The sequence below is a fragment of the Pseudorca crassidens genome, chromosome 3 (assembly GCF_039906515.1).
Source record: "Pseudorca crassidens isolate mPseCra1 chromosome 3, mPseCra1.hap1, whole genome shotgun sequence".
NCBI classification, from domain to species: Eukaryota; Metazoa; Chordata; class Mammalia; order Artiodactyla; family Delphinidae; genus Pseudorca; species Pseudorca crassidens.
Window position 1 is genome coordinate 106,003,956 of NC_090298.1, and position 18,096 is coordinate 106,022,051.

At 37.9% G+C, this 18,096-nt stretch overlaps 1 long non-coding RNA gene across 2 annotated transcripts; it reads right to left on the reverse strand.

The window, feature by feature from the left end:
- Positions 1-1,972: 1,972 nt before the first annotated feature.
- Positions 1,973-17,376, reverse strand: LOC137221625 (uncharacterized). 2 transcript variants are annotated; one of them, XR_010942084.1, is made up of 3 exons: positions 17,167-17,376; positions 15,912-15,988; positions 1,973-2,337 (listed from the first exon to the last, which is right to left on the reverse strand). It is a non-coding gene; the product is annotated as an uncharacterized lncRNA (long non-coding RNA). The 2 variants fall into 2 exon arrangements; XR_010942083.1 differs by lacking the exon at positions 1,973-2,337 and adding an exon at positions 7,003-8,099.
- Positions 17,377-18,096: the final 720 nt, after the last annotated feature.

The window sequence follows — 18,096 nt, forward strand, 5'->3', positions numbered from 1 at the left end:
TTTGGCATTTCTCCGCAGCATTGTAAAGTCACTATAAACCAGCTGAGAATTTTTAAAAGTGGCAATAAAAGTCCTGAGGTAAATTCAGTGAATTATAAGCTTTCCCATGCATAATTCTGATTTAGGTTAGCTCTTATTTGAAGGTCAAGGGGGAATCCATGTGAACCGATGATTTCATTCATGTGAAATCTGTAATAATTTGAAACTGCAGATGCTAACTAAATTTATTATACAACATAAACAAACAGCAACACCTTCCAAAGACAAAGGATGAATGCTCTGTGGCTAAAAGCAACCAAGAAAGAAAAGGTGTGGAAGATAGACAGACTGCACTGATCCCATGAGCCCCGGGATTTTGCATTCCCTTGAGATGTCTCAGTGCCTGGTCCACAGCTGGGGGAGGAAAGGTCAAAGTGAGCTGCACCAGTAATCAATAGTATGGAGGCAGAGTAGGTGGCCGAGAAGGGGAGGGGAAGAAGAGATTTAATAGTGGGAATAAGAAGAGGAGGGCGTTCTAAGAATATAAATTAATGGGTTCGGGATGAGAAAAGTAACACTCTGGGCTATGGGAATGGCTAATGCACAAACTGAATTACGATGAAATCCGGTTCATCCTTGGAATGCTTTTATTTCTATAGTTTCTGATAGTCTGAATAAAGATTCCGACAATTCCAAATTTCTTCTCCAAAAGTTTAAGCATCAGTTAATTTAGAAAATATACACTTAGAGTTTGAAAAAACAAAAAACAAAACAAAAAATATGATTTTAATAATAAATTTGCAGACTTGCTCATTATTTAATTTACTCCAAGTATAACTTGCAGTTGGAGGTCCTATATTTAAATGCTCATGAAGTATAAAATAATCATATATAATCCACTCATTTCAGAGAGAAAACATGGATAGTTAGTATTTTTTTTAAAACATCAATAAAGGATCTACTTCAAATTCCCATTAAAATTGCCCCATAAGTGCTATTATGGCTAAAGTTTATAATTTTTAAAGCAAAAACCAGGAAAATTTACTTAAGTTGAGTATACCAGGTAAATAAATAGGTATTTTTAAACTTTTGTTCAAATCATGACTTTAGCATATTGTAATTTAGAGAAAAAATTTAGGGACCTTTTAGTCTAATTCCCTTCATGGTAGAGGTGAAGTAATGATGCCCACTAACACCCTGGGTACCCAAGTTCACACTGCACATCAAGATCCAACGCAAAAAGTGAATCTAGTTCTCTTAATTCCTGGTCTACCTTACTTTCCATTGTATCACACTTTACCAGAAAAAAATAATTTAAAAAAATAAATAGATACCATAATGCTAAGATATGGGCAGAATGTTCCATTGATAATGTTATGTTTCATCCTGGTCAATGTTCAGTATAAGTAGACTATAGTCAAAATTAAAGAGAAGATAGAAAAGAGGAAACATATACTGGTATAGTTACCGTATCTTGACAATGTATTTGTAAAACTTAGGGAAAAACTCTAGATTTAGCTGCCTACATATAAGTTGTATTTAAAGAAATATGGCTATTCTGGGAGATTTTTCAGGCAAAAAGAGAAAAATTAGGATCAGTTTTGCTGTTATTGTAGGAGTAGTAGAAGTAGCATAAATTCATCAATTACTCTTTTTTTCTTTTAGGGAAAAGAGATGACCAAGGGCCAAGAATTTGCATAGACCACCAAAAGAAAGCACAGATTGTCTCACATTTGTTTCTTTTCTCATGTCCCAGAGAATGAAGAATTGTTTAGGCATTTTTGTCCCCAGGGCATATATGACCACTAATACAGTGATGGTTGCCCTGTGGGTTTCAGACTTGATTAAAATGACTGGTAGAATAAATGTGTGTTATGGTTGATAGCCTTCTAAATTTGATAAAGAAAACTATAATTACAGCCAATCTTACCTGATGCTCTAAACAAAATAGTTACAATATGCAATGAGGATATCTTTGTCCTATTTATGACATGTAAAATGGCTTAGAAATTATAGTTTAACTGGATGCTTTGATATGATTAAATATATATTTACCTGACTACCTAAGGTATCCATGACAAAAATAAAAATGTAAGCTAGTGGGGTTTTGTTTGTTTGTTTTAGTTTCCCTAAGAATTATTCACATCTGCAGTCAAATGTAGATTTTTCCAAGTAATGCCTATTAGACAGAAAAAAAGAATAAAGGATAAACTATACTTTTTTCTGAAAAGGGCTTCTATAATTTTAAATAGATGAAATAGGACTTACCTGGCGGTCCAGTGGTTAAGACTCCACACTGCCACTGTAGGGGACATGGGTTCGATCCCTGGTCAGGGAACTAAGAATCCACATGCCACACTACGTGGCAAAAAAAAAAAAAAAAAAAGAAAGAGATGCAATATTTAGGAGAACCATATAAGTCTATAGCAAAAAGAGACTTGGAAAAACTAGAAAACAAAATGCAGCTCTTTATCCTATTTCAAATATAAACAGAATTAAGATCTTCTACTTAGGTTTTTTTCACTTTTCATTACCTTTAGTATCTTTAAATTCTTCTCTAAATTTTTTTTTTATGGTGCAAATCTCTCTTCCCATGATTTGAGCCCAATTCTCATTTTCCACCTTCAACAGAGGTAGAACTATTGGTGGGGACTATAATATGTGATAACCTCCAATAGAAAAGTAATTACCAGCTCACAAACAAATGTTTTGTATTGTTAAGGATGGCTTATAAATATGTTGTTTCTATTGAAACTGTATGCTGGTGAAGGCTCTGGTCTGTTATTCTGATTACAGCCTGAGGTATAGTTCCTTCTCAGGGTCATTTGTACCTAATGACAAAGAACTCTCTTTCTTGTCACCTCTCACTATCCCTTTATCCAATGAGAGCAGGTGGGTGGTGGGATGGGGGTAATAGTGGTGTATTTCTCGCTCACATGAATGTCTATAGGCAGTCATACATAACTGCCTCTTAGATCCCATTGTCCAGAACTGAATTACCTGGCCATAACCAGCTGCAAGGGAGGGTAAGAAATGCAGCCTTGATTTGGGGCAGCCATGTACGCAGATAAATACCAGGGGCTTTATTAATAGAGAATAAGTGGAAAATGGATTTGAGGGAACAACTAACAGTCTCTTCCACACTCCACACCACACATTTTAACTTTGTATTAATAATCAAATGAGTTGTGCCTAGTTTCTGCCATAGGAATTTCTTTAATATCGGTTGGACCCTCAACCAAACTAACATTATTCATAGTTTTCAAGATACTCAAATGTACTTCTGCAGAGAAAATATAAATTGGAATCAAGGACAATACAGAAGAACAAACTCTCTAATCATCATGTTACCTAGAATTTACAATGAGATAAGCTTATTGCATATTTTAGAAGTGAAGAAAATAATTACATAGATTTCGCTCTGGGGAAATCTCTTATAAAAATTGATTTATTTTATGTATTAAGGGCTTGGCTCTGATCTTTTTTTCTAGTGACTTGCTGCAGTTCTTAAAATAATATTAAGTGTTACATTAAAGGGACAGGACTCAGCCACAAAACTTAGCTTTGTTTGGGAATTCTAAAACACGGCCAGTTTATTGTCATGCCAGAACATTTCAAGGTGCTTCACAAAAGATGTACAATTACTTATGAACTGTAATGCAATCTGTGGTCCCAAGATAAGGATTGAAAACAGAAGGAAACAAGTGAGTCATTACAACTATTGGCTTCTATTTTTGATAAGATTATAAAAGAATTGCCTGCTTTCAGTCTTAGCTGCTTCCTATGTGAATATGCACGAAGAATGTAGGTGTGGCATATGAAACAGAAGAAGCTATTTTCATAACATCTTGCACATACTTTTAAACTGAGTTCATTGAATGCTATCTAATCTTCAAAAAATTATATTACATTAAAAATTAAAAGAAAAATAAATAAAAATTAAAAGAAAAAAGCAGATTGCTCTTCCTATCTTTGCTAAAATAAGGTTCGGATTTGGTGTCCTCCGAATTCCTACCTACTTGCATTCTACATAGTATTATTAACATTATCTGTATTAAATCTTTCAATATTTAAATGTTTTTCTTTTTCCTTTTTGGCCAGAACTATTGGATATACAATCACTAACAGTTCTAGGTTTCTGGGCTTTATGTAGGAGTTGGGGGAAAACTGGATAAGAAAGAATTTATTTTCTTCAAAACTATATGATTTTCTGACTTACTATAGCCTCAAGCAGAGTCACTCTCTGATCCCCATCTTTCTGATGGGTTCACAGTTTCATCACTGCCATTTTGACCTTCCTGGACTTTGTATACTTTTGGCTTAACTCTTTGTGTCTTTAATAAACATGCACAGAAACTTGAAGGAAGGCCTTGAAAAGATGACTAATCGTCAGAATGGTAAACACAAATCTGGAATTTCCAGTGAGGATGCCCTGTGATGAGTTTAATTTAATTTCAAACTAGGGAACTCTAGCAGCACCTAGCAGATATACCTGACAATGAGGGTTATAGAAATCACAAGTGCTATGCTAATGAATTTTTATCCTCAGCATTCAACACTTTTTCTTTAGTGGTAATAACAGTATCAATAGCTAGTGTTTATCAAGCATATACTAGGTATGGACAGTGTTGTATGTATAGTATGCATTCTCTAATTAAATTCTTCTTCTAATAATTTATAAGGTAGGAATCATTTTCTTTCCAGTCTAACTTTTAAGGTAACTGGACCACAAAGAGGTCAAGAATTTGCCCAAGGTCACACAGTTATGATGTGGCAGATGGGAGATACCTACCCAGGCAGTCTAACTCTAGAACCCATCCTCTTGATCTCCACACTAACCCGTCTTCCTCCTTTGTTCATGACATAAGTCATACTTTCAAAAAGACATTTCTGTTAAAAACAAAATTGAAGATGTCTTGGAACAATTTATGTTTTGTGGCTCATTTAGATAACATTTGGGTTGTTGCTTCCTGATCTGATAACTACTGTCTATTCTCCTTCCATCCATATGGCTATAATGGGAACACCAATTGACTCTGTCTTCTAGACCAAAATTTACTGATCCATGGGTGAACACCTGACTCAAGATGAGCCCCTGAGATCTTTTCCAGGATATATAGCGTTGGTTGAGGTTCCAGTTGTAGCCTGGTTGTCTTCTTGAATAGTGAACACATGAATGAGAAAGCTGGTAGCAACGGTCATTTTCTACCACATGGACCAGGTAAAGGAAAAAAACTGGTGTGCGAATGAAAAATAAAGCAAACCTTCACAGAAAAGCAGAGCTGACTTCCTGGTTTTACTGTAGTGGGTAGATTGCAAACCTGATTCCAATTCTTCACTCCCCTTCCTATATGTCCCTCCCTTCACAATATGACTTTACAGCTCTTCCCATCAACAGGCAGAGCTTAGTATCTCATCTCTTGAATCTGGGCTGGCCTTGTGACTTGGTGAAAGTCAGAGAGTGCCAGTTTCAAGCATAGATTACAAAAAGCCTTGCATGTTTACCCTTTTTCTCTTTGATCCATCCACTCCCTGAGAACACGCTTGGCTCACTTGCTGGAAGGATAAGGAGCATGACTATAGTGCCCTAACCAAGGTCATTTTAAGAAGCCAGTCCCTAAAGGATACACAAGCTGACCAAAGAGACATGAAGAAACCCAGATGAGATCATGCAAGCCCAGTCTACCCAACCAACCCACAGACTCATGAAAAATAATAAATGATTATTATTATAAACCACTAAGTTTTTTACTGTTATTATACACCACTGAGTCTTTGTTTGCTGTACAGCATTAGCTAACTGATAGTTACCTACAGTGCTTCCACCCATGGTTTTGGAGGCCTAGACACTTCCCAGCACTGAGGTTCTATGGCTCACACTTATAATAAATTTTCCAATTTGTCTTGTTTCCTCACTTGAGTTTCTGTCATTTACAACCCAAAGAATTTTAACTAACTAGGGTTTGATGGGATCTGAGACTAGCAGGGACAACATCTTACTCTTACGCAGGGTCCCACGAGAGGTAACCAGATCTTGTGATAGGATGCCTCAAGGATACTAGGTAGGGGAGATACAGGGTTTGTTAATCAGTATCTAGTCAAGAAACCAAAACCCAAGTTAGATATTCCAGTTAGAGGAAATTTAATCCAATTGCTTATAAAAGCACTAAAAGAGAGAAAACAGGGAAGGAGGGAGGTGGAGGATGACAAGCAAGAAGGATGATACCCAAAGACTAGAAACTGCCAGTGTTCCTAGGCTGCGGTTCACAAGCCTATACCTGCCACTCTGCTGATAGTGAGTTCTGGATGTGTTTGTAAGGTGCCATCCCAACTGGGGATGGAACTTTGGCAACCCTGTCACTGTAGTCACTACCATCATTGCTGCCTGAGATACTGTCAGAAACTGGAAGCCACAGAATGATTATCTTTTCCTTACTTCCTGACTTCCAGTACCCTGCTAGTGCCTCCCATTAGCAGCCCCAATCAGAACCCTGCTGGCAAGGGACCCTGGGAAACGTAACTTGCAGACTTTCAGCTCTCTAGAATATTAAAAGAGCAAAGAATACCAGCAGGAACAGAGCAGAAAGCAAACAGACAAATGACTGGTATAGGAGAGGTAGCAATACATTTTAAGAGGATTATCTTGGAGGGTTGTTAAGGATGCTCATGGTCACACTGAGGGTAAAAGAAGCTGAGGTACTGCCACACAAGGCCTTGGAGAACTGGACAAGCAACATGTTCACACTGCTTAGTGTCGAAGACCAGGGGTTTACTCCTAGATGGGTGGGCTGCACAATGTACCTGGGACTCTGGCAGAATCCTATAGCAGGGGAAAAGAAGTCTGAAAAAACGATCGACATTGAATTTTCCCTCAACACGGTAAAAGAGAAATCAAGATTCAATTTTATTTGGGAAAGAAAAGAATGTGACATTTCTTACAACCAGAGCATTCAAGCCAGAGTCATACACCCTCTAGAATGGTGGAGTTCCAAGAGACATCAGCATTCCATAACAGGATGGATAAGGAAACTGAATGACATGCTCAAGGATCGCACAGTTGTTACAGGGCAAGGCGCACTGACTCCTGAGCTAATCTTTCCACCGGATCATGCTGCTGCCACCATTACACAACAGTGAGCTAGAAATAGATGTACCATGAGATCCACGGTGAAGGCTTCAATGTATTTGTGGCCAGGTTTCTACTTTTATTTTGTTGGTTGTGATATTGGCAGTATTTTTTCTAAATTATATAACTAATATATGACTATATTCTCACTGCAACCATTTGAAAGTATACATATGCCTGAAGCATGAATATGAAACCCCCTTTGCCACTCACACCCATAGTTAAGACCCTCCTCAGAGGAATTGGCGTACGAGCTGAGATTACTAATCAAGGAACAAGGACCTTGAACTCATATCTGTACTGAAACCTGGCCAACTGAAACCTGGATGGAGATGAAAACCTTACAAAACTGTCAATACAGTGAGCTGCTTTTTACGGTTTGTTTGTTTTGCAGTATTGAATCTACTTTTAGGGCAGATTGCTTCTTTGATCTGATAATCCTGAATAGGCCATTTAGTTATGTAAGTATTAAGCTGATCCCTCATTCGAATAGAAGGTGTTTGAGTTGGTGAGCCCCCCAACCTTGAATGTTTTAGAGGTTCACATAGGAGGCTGCCTACATGGGGAAGCTAAGTGTTCTTAGCTTACATGCATACAGTGCTAACTGTATGACAGGTACTATTGTTTGAGAGAACTGTTTTGTTTTATATATATGGTTTGAGATCTCACTCTCCTAAAAAATGTCACTTGTTCTTACAGATAAGGATAAATATGTGTATCTGTTTGTAGTCTTGCTGACAGGAAATTTAGAGCTGAGCCCTGAGAAGCTGAAAGAGCTGTTTTCTCCCAAGCCATGGACATGGCAATGCTGCTTTGAGGTCCATGAGATAGTTGGCAGCCTTCTAAGCACTGTGAGACGGAAGGTCCCTTCAAACGGGCAGGGTGATGGTGAGGTTCCTTCAGGGCCATTTTAGTCAGTGGACATGGACTCAGGGGAGCCAGAGCAGGGAGGAAAGATGGTGGTGGATACCTCCTGGAGATCATGACAGACTGACTGCACAACAATTAGAAACAATGTGAGTATTAGATATTAATGCAAGCCCAGTTTTCAATTTCAGACTGTCAAAGCTTGCAATACACCAGTTAAAATTTATATAAATATATGCTCCCCAAAATTTGTTTTTTGAAAGAATACACAGCAAACCAGCACAGACTATCTCTGGATAATAGGATTAAGGGTGCTTATGAATTCTTTTTTGTACTTTTGCTTTTGAGTATTTTCTATTTTCAGCAGAGTACATGTACGAGTTGCATAATTTTTTCTAAATAACTAAAAATTATTCCAGAGGAGGGAAACAAAAGACTATATGCTACATTTCAGTTAAGATCAACACCTACTCTGTTTTATGCTTGTGTGACAGCTTTTGAAGAGCATGTGAAAACATCTTTTACTTTTTGAAATATCCTTAGTTAAGACAATTTCCATTCATTAAGACCAGATTATCTGGAGCAACAGCATTTGGGTGTGTGCTGATAATTTGGTAAACATAGTCTTTTACAGTCACTTGGGACTTGGTCTGTTTATCTGTTCTTTGGGGGAAATAATAGAGCTGTGATTGGAGGACTTATCCTGGTAAACAGGTCTTCAGGTCACTGAGGTTACTTGTTTGGTCCTGTTTGCTATATATTTAACACCCCTCTAAGTCTCCAGAATTCTGCAGAGCAGTCACAGGAAGAATAAATAAGACATCTGTTCTTCAAGTTTGCTCTGGTAGAAGATCATGGAGTCTTAAAGAAGGACCTTCTTATTTAAGTACATATAGAGTGGCCAAATATCTTTGACTGCTCAATTTTAGATATTGTCAGGCCATTTGTCTTGAAAAATACAGTTTAAAAGTAGGGGTCTTTGGGGAATTCCCTGGCAGTCCAGTGGTTAGGACTCTGAGCTTCCACTGCAGGGGGCATGGGTTTAATCCCTGGTTGGGGAAGTAAGATCCTGCAAGCCACGTGGCCAAAAAAAAAATAGGGGACTTTATACTTTAAACGAGTGAATGGGATGATATGTGAAATATATCTCAATAAGCTGTTTTACAAGAGGAGGCTAGGGCTTCCCTGGTGGCGCAGTGGTTAAGAATCCACCTGCCAATGCAGGGGACACAGGTTCGATCCCTGGTCCGGGAAGATACCACATGCCGCGGAGCAACTAAGCCTGTTCACCACAACTACTGAGCCTGTGCTCTAGAGCCTGTGAGCCACAACTACTGGGCCCACGTGCCACAACTACTGAAGCCCACGCACCTAGAGCCCGTGCTCCGCAACCAGAGAAGCCACTGCAATGAGAAGCCCACAACAAAGAGTAGCCCTCGCTAGCCACAGCTAGAGAGGGCCCGCACACAGCAACAGAGACCCAACGCAGCCAAAAATGAATAAATAAAATAAATAAATTTATAAAAATAAATAAATAAAAGAGGAGGCTAGAACACAGGGTGATGTATCGGAAAACTTTAAAAAACACAATACACTGAACTCAATAATTATTGCTGAATAAATTAATAAATGAATAATAGCCTAAAAAGAGAGAAACATTTAATCAACCTATTTTTTAAATTAAGTATAATATGTATAATTCAGAATTTAGATCATTGGTAAAAATGTAAGAAACCCAAGCCCTAAACTTTTGACTACTGGAAGAAAGTCTCCACATACAAACCGTAAAATTACAATTAATTTGTAGCATTATAGTGAGTACCAAGAAAAAAGTAGAAGGGAATCAGATCTAGAGATGTAAATATAAATCAAGTTGTGAGGGCAATTTTTAAGATCTGAGAATGGTGTATGTGTTAGCCAGCCTACAAGATGATCCCCAGTGATTCCCACTTCCTGGTATTCACATAATCCCCCGCCCCCAAGCCCCTTAATGTTAGAGTTGTTCTACATGACCAGTAGCATATGGCAGAAGTGATGGTTTGTCACATCCAAGGCTAAGTCATAAAAGACAGTGTAGCTTCTATGTCCCCCTCCCTACCAACTCTCTCAGGTAATTTGCTCTGGAGGAAATGAGCTGCTGTGTCATGAGCCCTACAGAGAGGACCCTGTAGTGAGGAAATGAGGTCTCCTGCTAATGGCCACATGAGTGAGCTTACAAGCAGATCCCCCAGGTAAGGCAAGCCTTCAGATGACTGCAGCCCCAGCTGACAGCTTAACTGCAACTTCACGAGGGACCCTGAGCCACAACCGCCTGGCTAAGCTCCTCCTGGATTCCTGAGTGTCAGAAACTGTGTTGGATAATAAGTGCTTGTTGTTTTAAATAAACTAAATTTGGGGGTAATTTATTATTCAGCAATAGGTAAATAAAGTAGAGAATAAGAGAACTGAGAAACATGTAGAAATCCCAGACTTATATAACATTATAGCCTTTTCTAGATAACATAGAACTGGTGAAATTCCGTTCACCTCGTGCCTTCTATCCTATTATTTCCTTCTTCTCCAAAAGATTTCAACATGCTTGACTGGAAGATTTCACTCGCCTGTGGAAATGTTTTTCTAATTGCATAATGAAAGTCTGTAGAAAATTTAGATTTACTTTAAGTTGGTCATGGTTTTTCTTTATAAATATTAATGTTCTAGTCTTAAATACTAGATGTACTTTTCTTATAATAACCATAAAATTCATTACGTAAGAAACATTATTTTATATTTAGGTCTAAAAGAGAAGAGTTGACAAATTTTAAGATTGTTTTTCCATCATAGAATTTTCTTTTTTTTTTCTAACTTTTTTTTTAATTGAAGTATAGTTGATTTACAATGTTGTGTTAATTTCAGGTATATGGCAAAGTGATTCAGTTATACATGTACATATATGTAGTTACACATATATATGTAGGTTATTAGAAGATACTGAATATAGTTCCCTGTGCTATATAGTAGGTGCTTGATGTTTATCTTTTTTTATATATAGTAGTGTGTATCTGTTAATCCCAAACTAGAATTTTCTTATTCTTATTATGATTTTGACAATAGATAATTTTTCATTTGAGTCAAACTAGATTGTAGAGGATGGTATCTCCTTTGTAGAAGTATAAGCTGAAAAATATGTAAAGGTGTTGCTGTCCACTGTCGGATAAAATGAATTCAGTCTTGGAAAAAGCTATTCTTATTAAAGAAAGAAAAAAAGAATTTACTTTCTTTTGCTGATTTAACAATGCCAATTTATTACAATGAATATCTCAAAATAAAAATGTGTGTGATGAGTGACTGTATTTATAGATCATCTCCCCAGTCCCTCTTTTCTTCCCCACCATTTATATGGTTATTGAGTGACTCTTGGCAACCAAGTTCACCAAACAACACCCTTTGGCCCAAGTTGATTGTGCCAACGTGAACATCTGCTAATCCTGGAAATCTGGAATTGTGAATGGGGTGGGGAGATGAGAAAGGATTGGGATCGATTTAGTTTTTCTCAGGATGGCTGAATCTGTGACATATAAACTTGGCTGCTGTCTGTGGCCATGTAACATGAAGCAGCGGAAGACTGTTGGCTGAGAGAGAGGTAATGAATCAGAAGTACAGAGACGAGTATACATAGGAGTCGAGAGAATATTTCCAGCTCCATCCTCATCCTTAGGTTCCTCAAAATACCCCTGGTGTTCGTCTAATATATTCCTCTTTTTTGTTAACTCAGGTGGGTTTCTGTTACTTGAAAATAAAAGTTCTAGTACAGAAATAATGCGATATATTCTAAGGATTAATTAAGGAAACCAGGAAAGATTTAACTACACAGCTGTTGATCACAGCATTGAAAACACTAAACACAGCAGAAACTAACACAACATTGTAATCAACTATACCCCAATAAAAGTTTTAAAAAAAGAAAAAGAGACCAGATTTGTGGTTATCAGAGGCAGGGTGTGGGGGGATAATTGGTTGAAGGTAGTCAAATTCCAGTTATAAAATAAATAAGTACCAGGGATGTAATGTACAAGATGGTAAATATAATTAATGCTGCTGTATGTTACATATGAAAGTTGTTAAAAGAGTAAATCTGAAGATTTCTCATCACAAGGAAAAAAAGATTTTCCTATTTCATTAATGTTGTATCTATATGAGATGATGGATGTTCACTAAACTTTCCGTGATAATCATTTCATGGTGTATGTAAGTCAAATCATTATGCTGTACACCTTAAACTTATACAGTGCTACATGTCAATTATGTCCCAATAAAACTAGAAGAAATTTTTTTAAAAAAACACTAAACATTTAACAGAAACAGATTAGTACCTCTATAATGTACCCAATATAAATCATGTTGTAGGGTAATATTAGGATAAGATTATGTGTTTATGATACATGCTAATGAAAAAAGTAAGTTTGGGAAGGTTATATCATATTTAATCACATTTTTGTTTCTATAGACATACGAGAAATTATGACATTGTATAAACTAAAATGTCAGTAGTGCTTCTCTCTGGTAGAATTGCAAAATTTTTATTTCCCCTCCTTTTTAAAAATCTCATTATCAAAAAGGAATTTGCGGACTTCCCTGGTGGCGCAGCGGTTGAGAGTCTGCCTGCAGATGCAGGGGACACGGGTTCGTGCCCCAGTCCGGGAAGATCCCACATGCCGCGGAGCGGCTGAGCCCGTGAGCCATGGCCACTGAGCCTGCGCGTCCAGAGCCTGTGCTCCACAACGGGAGTAGGCCCGCGTACCACAAGAAACAAAAACAAAAACAAAAAAAAGGAATTTGCATTTCTTGTGCATTGAGAAGAAAGTTTTACACCAAAAGAAGAATTAAAATAACATGTGGAATGTTTGTCAGTCCACAAGTTAAGCAAAACTAAAAGCTGTAAAAGTTTAAAAAGAGTGAGAGCTCAGCAGTAGTCTAATATCAATTGAAATAATACCATGGTCATAAGAATGTGAAACAAGAAAAACAAAAACAAAAAACCTCCTGCAAGTGCATTACAGTTTGATTGTCATAGTTATATTGTATAGATAAGCAAGAGGTTTATCACAACTAATTGGATAAACAATATGTGGTTTGTAAGGCTCACTTATTCTCTGTGGGCAACTAGCCACTGTCTGTAATCTCACTCATTCAATAACTATTTAATTCAAGGTATAATTCCAACAGATAATAAACATACCCTGGAGGGATGAAGTATGCTAAAATCTAAGCACACAGTGATATACTGTCATTTATATTTAAAGCAGATGGTTGAAAATCACCGAAAAGAAAACATTCAATGGAAAAGTAGAAAATGATCAGATTGCATATTGAAAATATTTTTGCAGAAACAGATTAACTAAACCATGATTCATTCAAATATAAAACATCAAAGTCAAACTCTCTCTCTAAATACCTGCATGGCATCTCACCCTTTCTAACCTGTTTTATACCAGAGAACTTTAATCACAAGATGCAGTTGGCAGTATTTCATAAATGCTGTTCAACAGTGCAAAAGCCTTTCTTTGGAAACTAGGATTAGCTTACGGCAAATATGGGTATGTAAAAGTAGGCACTGAGTTATGCAATATTTATGCAAGTGGAATTCTTCCAATATTTTCTGGAAGAGAGGTACTTTTCAATAATGCCATTCTGTAGACCAACATCTTAGAGAAAGTGCTTATGAGTATGCTTTTTTTTTAAATGAGTGTTCTTAAGAATAAAAAGGCAAGAAAGTGTGAGAGCAAGATAAATCTCAATTTTTAAGTAACTGATGACTAATTTCAATAAAGTTTATTTAGAAATAAAATAAGCTCAGGATATATTTTATATGTAAGTTCTCTCCACTACCTTTTATCCATTTATTAAATTCTGAAAAAAATTGCTCAGATTTACAAGCTTCTAACCTCTCTCCTTCAGTTCACAATAGCAAGCTTGTGTGTCAGGAACGAACTATCTCCACCTACATCATGTGTGCAGTAAGCCCTCTCCATCACTGTCTCCATCTCTTCACTGTGTATTACCTATTTTCATCTTGAGCCTCTTCAGTCTGATCCCTGATCTGATGGTAGAATTGAACTATATGTCCCCTCCCACCATTATACATAGCCCTAAACTCCTATTTTCCTATGTTTCTTTTTTTTTTTTGCGATACGCGGGCCTCTCACTGTTGTGGCCTCTCCCGTTGCGGAGCACAGGCTCCGGACGCGCAGGCTCAGCGGCCATGGCTCACGGGCCCAGCTGCTACACGGCATGTGGGATCTTCCCGGATGGGGGCACGAACCCGTGTCCCCTGCATCGGCAGGCGGACTCTCAACCACTGTGCCACCAGGGAAGCCCCTATGTTTCCATTTTTTATTAGTTTTTTCTTTTTCCTCTTGACTCCTGAAATCTGATCATTATCTGAAATTCAGTCTAGAGCCATTGGTTATCTCTTCAAAAGTCTTCTTTTAGAGAACTTATTCACTCTCAAGTTTTCAACTCTCAATTTGATTCCTAAATCCTAGTCCCAACTGCCAGCTGGGTATTACCATTAAATTATGACCTCATCTAGAATAGAACTCATCATCTCGCTCTCTAAGGTCACTATTCTCATTCTTCATTATTTTATTACTGAGTTCTAACAATTCTTTCATAGAGTCTCTGAAATCCATCTCTCGATTTCAGTTTACAATTACCTTTCTTAGGCCATGGCCTTATCATCACATTGATTTCTCCCTGCCTGGTGTCTGACATTGGGTCTCTCAAAAGAAAAGCTAAGATAGGCTTGCATATTAGCAGTTTATGTGGGCAGTGATCCCAAGAAGCATGATTAAGAGGCTGAGGGAGTGGGACAAAGAAGGAGGGAGAGCCAGTCCAAAGATGCCTTATTGAATTGGCCCCCACTGTGAGTAACTGATGCCAGGTCTCACCAGGATCTTCTAGTGAGCCTTATGAAATGCATCTCTGGAAATCCACTGGGAGATGAAAGGAGGAAATATTTATTTATAAGATCCTGTCCCCCATTGATTAAAGATGGCTCTGCTGGCAATAACTCCCCTGTACTTCCTGATTGTACATGCATGAGACTATGCATTTCTACTGGCCTTCGAGAAGCTCTGGGCAGGAAGTAGTAGGTAACCGGCAGGAGCTTACATGAGTTTTGTCCAGTTACAGGTTTTTTGTCCAAGACCTATAAGATGTGGCACAGAGGGAAATGAGTGGCTTATAAAAGGCATATGATGTATCTTATTATTTAATTTGCCATGTGTATGTCACTTGTCTCTTCAACAGGACTCTAAATGTCTCGGTGGCATATACCCGATCAGTAGGGAATTTTACCAACAAATACTACTGCTACTTCCAGGCTCTTCCACCAATATTGATGCCAAAGTACCCCCTGCCACACACACACACACACACACACACACACACACACACACACACAAAGTTTTTAAAGTTTGTATTTCGAATTGGTTTTTTCATGATATCACTGTGCTCCTATTATCTGGTTTCCTTAAGACCATAGAACATCTATGTAGGAAGTCTGGCTAATTTAGCAACATAGCCTCTGGCTAAAGAAATATACAAAGGGAGTGGGCTGTCTAAAGTTGGAATGCTGGACTCATTATCCTTCACATTCCAGCCAACTAGCCTAGTAACTTAAGTAACTAACCTAGTAACTTAAGGTTAGTTTTCATCACATTTTCTTATTTTTACATCCTACAGCTTAGACAGATATTTTTTGCATTCTCTAATCTAGTCCATCAAGATGGGTTGGAAGACTTTAGCTGTTATAATGATCTCAAACTATGTTTATGTCCTACATAAATAGAGTTTATTTCTAAAATGTTCTAAAAATGAAAAGTGAGAAGACAAATTCACCTTTTTAGCCTCTGGGTACAATATAACATCCATAGAATTTATCAAGCCCTTTACTTACTTGTCAGTGGTTTTCAAATGTTGAAGACAAGTTAGCAGAATACCTCTCCTAGAGGAAGTCTGAGGAGTTCTTCTGACCTGAAATAAATGTCCTTAACATTTTTAAGGGAGAAAAATTCAAGAATTTGAAAAATGTATTCATTCACTTAACAAATATTCATCGAGGTTGTTGTGAAAAAGCACTACAGTAGTCCCCCCTTATCCACTTTTGCTTCTCACAGTTTCAGTTACCTGCAGGCAACCGTGGTCCAAAAATATTAAATGGAAAATTCCAGAAATATATAATGTATACATTTTAAATTGTGCGCCGTTCAGCGTAGCATGATGAAATCTCGTGCCATCCTTCTCCGTTGTGACTGGGATGTGAACCACCCTTTTTCTGTACATCCCACCCATTAGTCATTTAGTAGCCCTCTGGGTAGCAGTATTGTGTCCTAGTAACCCTTATTTTACTTAATAATGACCCCAAAGAGCAAGACAATGCTGACAATTCAGATATTCTCTTACTGTGCCTAATTTAGAAATTAAACTTTATCATAGGTATGGATATACAGGAAAAAACCTAGTAGTATAGGTGGGGTGCAGCACTACCTGTGGTTTCAGGCATCCACTGGGGACGTATGGGCCATACCTGCCATGGATAAGGGGGACTACTTCACTTCAAAACCTAGTTTTAATCGCTTCAAAACCTAGTGTTTATTGTTCTACTTATAAAAAATTAACTATACTCTCTGCAAAATAAATAAACAAACAAAAAACTTAGAAACATAAAAGCACCTGTAATCATACCACTCAAAGAGAAACACTATTAATCTCTTATGGATGTCTAGTGCTTCTGTGGTGGAGTCCTCTAGAAAATGCTTTCATGGGAACAAATAGAAGGTTAAAAAAATTCAAGAATCTCTATTCCGGTAGACTCCATGTTTTCCCGTCATCAGGATTATGTTTTACTCTCCATGGTATCTACCCCAAGGGCTGACACGTATTATGGGTTAATAAAAATGTTTGGGGGGGCAGTTCCTGAGTCTCATTAAAAACTAAAACCAAAAAAAAAATACATTAATAAGTCCAGTTCCCCAGAGTGTCCGCTGTTAAGTGAGACATTTAGAAGGTTTAGTCACATTAACTCTTTCTGATCATAAAGGGACATTCACCAACTGTAAATAGAGTTTCCATAGGTTCACCACAAGATGATAAGTTTTGGTGTTTATTAGGAATGGAATTTGGTGGCACAGGCAAGAAAAATCTATACTTACCTGGTTGTTGAAAATCAGGAGTGTGGTATCATTTGAAGCACATATGGTGATGGTGTCAAGTTCTCAACACTCCTTCATATCACTTCAATCAGAGGAGTAAGACAAAGACTGATTTATCGTATCAGTGACTCATTTTCACATATGATAAAAGGTGACTATATTGGGGGGATCTTCAAGATGGCAGAGGAGTAAGACGTGGAGATCACCTTCCTCCCTACAAATACATCAAAAATACATCTACATGTAGAATAACTCCTACAGAATACCTACTGAACCCTGGCAGACTTCAGACCTCCTAAAAGATGCCTGAGGGAGACCTACACACAGAGGCGGGGCCAAAACCAAAGCTGAACCCCAGGAGCTATGTGAACAAAGAAGAGAAAGGGAAATTTCTTCATGCAGCCTCAGGAGCAGTGGATTAAATCCCCATAATCAAACTGATGTATCCCGCATCTGTGGAATACCTGAATAGACAATGAATCATCCCAAAATTGAGGTAGTGGACTTTGGGAGCAACTGTAGACTTGGCGTTTGCTGTCTGCAACTGATTTCTTTCTGATTTTTATGTTTATCTTAGTTTTGTTTTTAACGCTTGTTATCATTGGTGGCTTTGTTTATTGGTTTGGTTGCTCTCTTCTTTTTTTAAATTATAATTATTTATTTTAAAATTATTTTTTTCTTTCTTTTTTCTCCCTTTTCTTCTGAGCCTTGTGGCTGACAGGGTCTTGATGCTCCAGCCTGGTGTCAGGCCTGGGCCTCTGAGGTGGGAGAGCCAAGCTCAGGACATTGGACAACCAAAGTCCTCCCAGCCCCACGTAATATCAATCGGCGAGAGCTCTCCCAGAGATCTCCATCTCAATGCTACAACCCAGCTCCACCCAACGGCCAACAAGCTCCAGTGCTGGATGCCCCATGCCAAACAACTAGCAA